Below are 7,492 nucleotides of genomic sequence, written 5' to 3'. Positions count from 1 at the left end.
TGATAGAAGTTATTTCCAAATGAGAGGAACACTGAAGTGATTGCTAGAAAATAAAAGCAGAAATCTGACCACAAGGGTGATAACTGTAGAAAATTATGCTTGAGCTTAATGAAACCATAGTGGTAAATTTCAGCACACACTAACAGACCAAATCCTGACAATTAGAATGTATTTGAGTTAACCAGCAGGTTCAGAGCTGCATTGGGAACACTTCCAATAGATTGAAAAATAAAGATAATAAAAGAAGTGCCAGTTTTTCAGAATGTTTAGGAAAGAAACGATCTTTCATATACTGATCTTGACCAAAAAATCAAGCACCACAAAAACCTCCTTACACTTTGTTTGGAGAACTTACCACACGCAGTACATCACAACGCAGAAGGAACAGTGAAACGAGAGAATGGCTTCTCACTTAGCAGATGCAGGAATTCTGTCAAACTCATTGTCATGGAGGTGCAATTAGTCACGTTACAGCCAAAATCGTGGTCTTTCTGAAGTCAGTAATAAAACTCCTGCAGCCTTTCATGGAACCCAGATCTCACCCGTTATGTATGTGTTGATGCATAGTTTCCACTGAAGGGACCTCAGCCAAGAAGCTAAGTGAAGCGTGGAATCTGAATGTGGAGAGTACAAATGGCAAGCTCCATTTTAAGGAGGAAAGGCACGCTATGGAGTTTCAGCTCATTAGAGAAAAACATTTATAAGCGTATGTGCCTCACACTCCAGATTTCCTCATTTTCTGATTCTGTTGCTATGACAGCCATAAAATTTCAGGGTTTTAATGCAGCAAAGGGAAAGTCAGGTGCGTAACTCTGGGTCAATCAGCTGCCTCGTTGCCTGAGAGTGACCCATGCTTTCCTGAAAATCAGCCCAGTTAAGGTATGCCATTAAACAGGGTTCAGGTGTCTAACTGGAGAGGTGCAGGTTTGAAAGTCTCAGCCTGCATTCCCAGCAGCTGCCCTGTCTGCAGAGCTGCAGCACCGCATTGGGGTTTCTTGGGGGTTCCCGGGGCGCAGGTTCAGCACTGGGTGGACAGGCACAGCCCTGAAGGGGCTGTAGAAATGCATGGTTTTCCTGCCCCAGCTGTAAGGAATGACACCAGAGGTGAATCAAACCCGTAAGCTATTATCTATCATTATGGAAGTTGACCACAAATATAGTGGTTCTTCAGCTGCCTTTTTTTTTTTTTTTTTTTTTTTAATTATTACATAATAAAAAAAATTTTATTTCCTTTTTTTTTTTTTTTTTTTTTTTTTTTAAAGAACTAGCTCTTTGGAAACATCCGCCCAGTTCCCTCTTCCCCCTGCCCTTAATTCAGGCATTTTCTGTGCAGTGTGCATGCAAAGAAAGAATAAAGAAAGAGCAGACAGAAAATAGCATCCTTCAGCTGCAAAGATGTGGCTGTGCAGGCTCCCAGGCTTTCTTTAGTTTCTAATAGCAACTACAAAATGTCTTTGGCTATGGCAAGCAACGCTTCAGTCCTTTTGTTGGAAAATGTTTGAAGTACCTTATCTTCCTGCTAGGCTGTTGAAATAGCAACATCTTATGAACTATTGTAATCAGTTAAAAGAGTTCATATCTACATTTTTCAGAGACTTTTCTGTGACTTTTCCCTTACAGAAAGGGCATTCTTTGGATTAATGATTTGAAATTCACTTTCAGAATTGCAGACATGTAAATGCAATCCTAAAACTGGAAATAAATTGGAGATGAAGGGACTCAGCTTTCTGTTTCTCGATTCACCTTTAAAATTCAGATTCATTCACTGAACAAAACTTACAAGTAGGTGTAACTTTTGGAAAGTTTGATAACATTTTATAGAAATTACCTACTTTAACAATAGGCTAATCCCAGAGGAACTAATTATCTCCACTGAAGTCCGTGCAAGTTTTACTAGTGAAAGCATTGTAGATATAAAACTTGCTGGAAAATAAAAAGCAACAGGAAAAGAGGACAAATAATTCCAGCAAGGCAGGAACTGGTTCTCACATCAGAATTAAATCCCACATACACACAATTCGGTCAAGATGCTGAAGTCTCCACAGCTCCTGCTGGGAAGCTCCCAGGCACCAGGCAGTGACGGCTGGGGTGCTGCGTAGCTGCATCTCCCTGCAGGAGATGCCCCATGGATCCACCCCGATGCAGGCAGTGAACAAACATTATCGGGGAAGGTTGCTGTTAACAGACCTGGTTAACCAGTAGCATCAGCTTAAGTGTTAGTAAACACGGGGTTGTTTTTATAATCGTGCAGACAGGAAGTTCATAACTTGCATGACAAGAACCAAGGAGGCAGCAGACCTCAAGCACCAGGCATGTTTCAGCGGGTGCTGTCCTGTTCCAAGCTACATCCCAGTTTAACAGTAAATATTGAGACTTGCTTCAAAGTTGATAGTCCTTGATGGAAACATCAGTTCCCGCTGTATATTTCCCATTAACTGGAGCTGAGATCACATCTGAAGTACCTCAGAGGCACACTGATGCACCCGGAGTGGCTCACAGTCTATGGGTTTTACACGGTACGCACAACTGGACCTCACTGGGACCATCCGTGGTGGGAGGGTAGGGGTGGTTCTGGGCAAGGGATAGGGAGAGAATAAGCTGGCAGTGAAACGTTTGTTTCCATATGCATTGGCTGAAAGGAAGGCAATTAGCATGCAGGCATCAACAGGTTCTTTATTACCGCAGTGCAATCTGTTGGGGTTTTTTGTCCCTGAAAGCTTTTAGCTAATGCTGCAGAGCTTTCTGCCTGTGCAGATTATTTCAGCAACATCAAAAACATTTTAGAGAAAAACTGAAAGATTTAAGGAACCCACCTTTGGCTGTCTGACAGACTTATATTTACAATTTAGCTGAGCGTGGCCCAGAGCAAAACCTCTCACAGTCAGTAGCAGTAAGGGACAGAGCGGGCAGGGCGGGGAGAGGAGCGAGGCATCGTCCCTGCTGGGTGCCGGGGCTGTCGCTGCGCTGCCACTGCCTGTGGCGGCGGGGAACGAGTGTCCTCCTCAGCACAGATCTCCTGCTCACACTGGCACCGCTCCCTTGAAGGTCGTGTCCCTGCCAGAGCGGAGGAAGCCGTAGCAGAAGCATTCCGCCAGTGGCCTGGCTGCAGCACACTTGCATCTGGTCTGCGCTTCAGTTTGGGGTGACCTCTGTCGCTCCTGTTGTCGTGGCAGGGTTTTGGGAGACAGTGAGAGTCTTATTCATTCATGCATGCTAATTACGAGATGGAGACTGGCACTAATCTTCTGAGAACAGCTGGCTCTTTTCCAAGTAACTGTAAACAGACTGCCTGAAGTCATGAAAAGAGCTTAAAAAGAATATTTATATTGATATTTCATAGCTGCCAGTACAGTGCATGGGACCTGGCTTTGAAAAAAGGACAGTTTTGAAGCAGTGTAACTCACAGCAGATGTATAGGGTTTATTTCTGCTGCAGTCAGTTTCCATGGGACTGGTTCTTGTTTCACATCTCCCTATGTCCTCGAAACAACTGGGAGAGAGAGAGGACTGATAAAAGTACGGATTAAGAAGCATTGATGCAGCAAACAGTGTAAGTCCCTTTATTTAAAGACACTTCTAGAGAATTGTCCTGAATATCTCCAGGTTATCTGCAAAGCCAAAGAACTAGAGCCCCCCCAGCACACAAGAGCTCGGCAATGTATATGAAAGCTTTTTGAAACTGAACAGACAAAATGCCCAAGTGTTTTTCTTCCTCTTCTGTCACGTTGCACATTGTAACTTTCTGGAAGAGTTAATGTTTAGGAGATTCAGTTCATATAAATCCGTATAATTCATTTGGATTTTAAACCTTTTAGTTCATCTTATGTACCAGTTAGATAAGTAAATAATAGGTGAGATAAATGCAGTGATTGCTCTTCCACAGCTCTGAAATTCCATTGGGATAACATGAAAATGCTGTTAACGCGTAAGAAGCTAATCATCTGCACGTGGTCCCAGAAGAAGATAAGGAATAGGAATAATATGACAGCAGTTCTGTGCATTTGCTTTGTGGTTTGGTAGCACAAGGCTGGCCTTGTAAAGGCCCTAAGCATGGTAAAACTCTTGAATATATATTTAACTTCAGCACAGAAGGACACGTGTAGTACTGAGCATGAAGAGAGCCCCGGAGTCTCCAGTCTGATCTCCCATATGCACGAGCCGTCCCAGTTTACTCAGATACCGGTGCACGGAGGTTTGTGGAAGAGGTTATCAGGCTGAGAAAAGTATGCTCTTGATTTGAATGTGGGGAAAGATGAATAATCCCTCATTTTCCTTGCTGGATTTTCAGGGTATAACCGCATTTACCACTGAACATATCTGTGCATGCCTCTTAATTGTCTGCCTGCTAGTAGCTATGATAAGCAGTCTTCTGGGTAGCAAGGGGGTAATTGGCATGTTTAGTGGCAGGCAGGTACAGAAATGCTTTTTGGTTTGGTGCAGATTCATTATGTCAGCTTTTGGGTCATTTGTACCAGCTAGGAAACAGAGGATTGACTTATTTTTCACTGGTGAATGTTGAAGGTCACTGACTGGGTTAACCTGGTTGCTGTGTAGACAGGGATGAAAGCTGTACTAGCAGATTTCTCCCGTGTCCAGTGTTTGGGGTTTTACACCTGGCAAACAGCTGAGCCTTGTCTGTAACCAGCCCTACAGACAGGCACACTCTCCCTGCCGCTATTTAGTTCATTTCAGATTTTTCTCAGCTAGAAAAGCACCTTACTGATTTTACACTGAGACGTTACTTTGTATGAGATGTTAATAACTACATTTCAATTTCCTTCTTCTCTTAAATTATATAGTTGGTTCTACTTCTGTTACAACTTTAATTTTATTGCGAGTCTTGTTTCTTTTATACAGGATATGAAATCAAACGCTGAGGTGGCCATTCAGAAACAGAAATTATTCTTGTAAGTGCATCATAGTTAATAAGTATGTGTGACAGAATAATCTTGTAAAAGCTGATTACCTCAATTATTAATAATTAGGATTTATGAGTTAAGTAATATGCTGCAACTTTATCCAATTTCTTGGCAATTTCACATGGAAAGTTAAGAGATACTTTTAGAAATAATTCTCTGTGAATTTTCTTTATAATTACCCCATAAGGCTGTGAAATCCTAAGTGACAACTGAACTAGCATTTCAGGTTATGCCCGTGGCTTTTCCGTGTGTGCTTTGGTTGTGTGAAGTTGGTGTGGCGATTTGAAGTTTTGTCTCATTGGTGAGACATACACATTTGTCGGTTTTAATTTCAATGTGCCTTGCTTCATTTTATTCTTACTAATTTTTTTGGTTTTCCTGGATTTTTCTGGCAGAAGAATTTATTTATCTAAAGTTCATGCATGTGTACATGTGGTTGGATGAGTAATAAAGCAATTTTAATCTATTTTTTTTTTTTCCAATTAATTGATACACAAACTCTTGAAGTCTGGAGCAAAGAGCAATTGACATTCGAACAATTTATTTATTTTTTGGCCCTTCTCCCTTGATGTACAGCCAGGAACTTAAGCAGATGCCCGTCTTCAAATAAGTGACTGGCATTGGAAAATTTGTGCTCTCAAAGTTAGGCATGTATTGATGCACTGGAGTGTGTTACAGCCGGTGTGCAGCCACGTCTGGCGCCTTCTCCTCCAGCCCCTTACTCGCACGTGTCCAGGGCACGGTTGGTTACCAAGCCTCTGCAGGTTTGCCTCCAAGTCTGGTGACGGTTTTCCTTGTCACTACCCCGTCTCTCCCTGTCTGTAACTAAATCCCTGTTCTGTAACAAACACGGCTCGCACCTCGGCTTTCAAACTTCCCGATAACTGGTCTAAGATTTGGCATCTGCCAAACAGAAACCTGGTGGCATTTTTTGGTTAAACAGTCTCACAGAGATGAACCAACCCCCCCTTGTTCCCACCAACTGTAGTGACTCAATCGGTTTGCTAAATCCGGGAGTATTTCCTACCCCGTGGACAAAGCTGTCAGCGCTCGTCCAGGGACCGTCTGTGCCACAGCTGCGTAGCACACCCGTCCCCGCGTCCCTCTCCCCATGGCCCCAGAACTCCCTGCTACAAACCCCTGAGTCTGGGGCCCTACAAAAGGTCCCTCTGGGTGGTTGCTGGGTGGCAGAGCTCCGCCAGCAAAGCATTCGCCATGCAGTGTTGGTGTTGTGTGCTGTGAAACAGATTGGCCATAGGCCCAGTTTTCCACATTAAAGCTTTGTGTCCTACTCTTTTTAGGCTGAAATCTGTGGAGAAATCAAGTTTGCATCTTACAGGTGATGGCAGCCCTGGCAGCCAGGTGGGAGGAAAGGTGTTCAGCGTAACAAAGCATCCACTGGCCTGAGCTACTGGGCTGTTTCCTGGAGCTCAGTGAGATGTAAATGACCTGAGTGCTTCACAGCTGTGGGTGGCAGAAAGGCTGAGGGTGAAGGCCAAGATGAACAGCCATAGGTATGCACCACACGTTCTTCAGCGCCTTATTTTCCCACCTCCGACGCTCTGGGTTGGAGAGTATCCCAGGGCCAGGATCCAAGCATCCTCAAGTATTCAGGGTATTTCTGTTCTGCCGTTCCTGGCCAGATGCAATACACAGGGATGGAATTGGACCTGGATTCCAACTTCCCTGCATCTGAGGGAAGCCCAACAAGTAATGCAGTTTTGAGGTTTAAGGCTAGGAAGGCAAAAACGTAGGTTTTGCTGTCATTTGCCAGAATTGCCAGTAAACTCACTGTTCATTTCCGATTTTCTTACCAGAAAGCCACTCCCAGCTTTCCCCCGGCACTTGAGCACCCAGTGAAGCAGTGGGAGCTGCGCTAGGGCCAGGTGAGAGGCCGGGTGAGAGGCTGGTGTCCCCCGGGGGCTGAGGAGGTGGCAGGGCGGCACCACAGCTGCCCACAGCACCTGGCACCCCGTGAGAGATGAGTCCTTGTGCATTCCTCGCAGGATGACCACGAGTGGTGAGCTTTGAGGAAAGGCCTCGAGCACCTGCGGGCTGGCCAGCTTTTCCATCTATCCAGACTGGTCTAGGTGTTGTCCTCTCCACAGAACGCAGGTGCTCCGTGGACCCGGCAGCCCACGGGACACACGTCTTTACGTTAACACGGGGGTAAATTAATTCGTGTTTTGGTGAGGTGCGACTTCGTTTATTCACGGTGAGGCCCGCGCTTTCTCAAAGCCGGCGTTTCACCAGCCCACGGGGCTTTGTGCTCCGGGGTTGGCGGCGGGCGGGCCCCGTCCCCCGCGACCCTTTAGTGCCGGCAGCCGGGGCCGCGCTCCCCAGGGAGCCGCCCGTGCCCCGCCGCCGGTACCTGCGCGGCGCAGGCCCGCGCTCCGCGGGCGGCGAGGGCGGAGGGCAGGGGAGGGGCCGGGCGGCGGGGCCGTGCCGAGCCGTGCCGGGACAGCCCGGCGGCGGCCGCAAAGGGCTGCGGAGAGGCCGCGACCGAGCCGCAGGTGGGGCGGAAGGCGGCCGCCGTAACCCTCTCTCCCCCGAGGCCGGGGGGGGAGGTGCCGC

The sequence above is a fragment of the Oxyura jamaicensis genome, chromosome 9 (assembly GCF_011077185.1).
Source record: "Oxyura jamaicensis isolate SHBP4307 breed ruddy duck chromosome 9, BPBGC_Ojam_1.0, whole genome shotgun sequence".
In the NCBI taxonomy this organism is placed as follows: Eukaryota; Metazoa; Chordata; class Aves; order Anseriformes; family Anatidae; genus Oxyura; species Oxyura jamaicensis.
Note: the sequence above shows the minus strand (reverse complement) of the source record.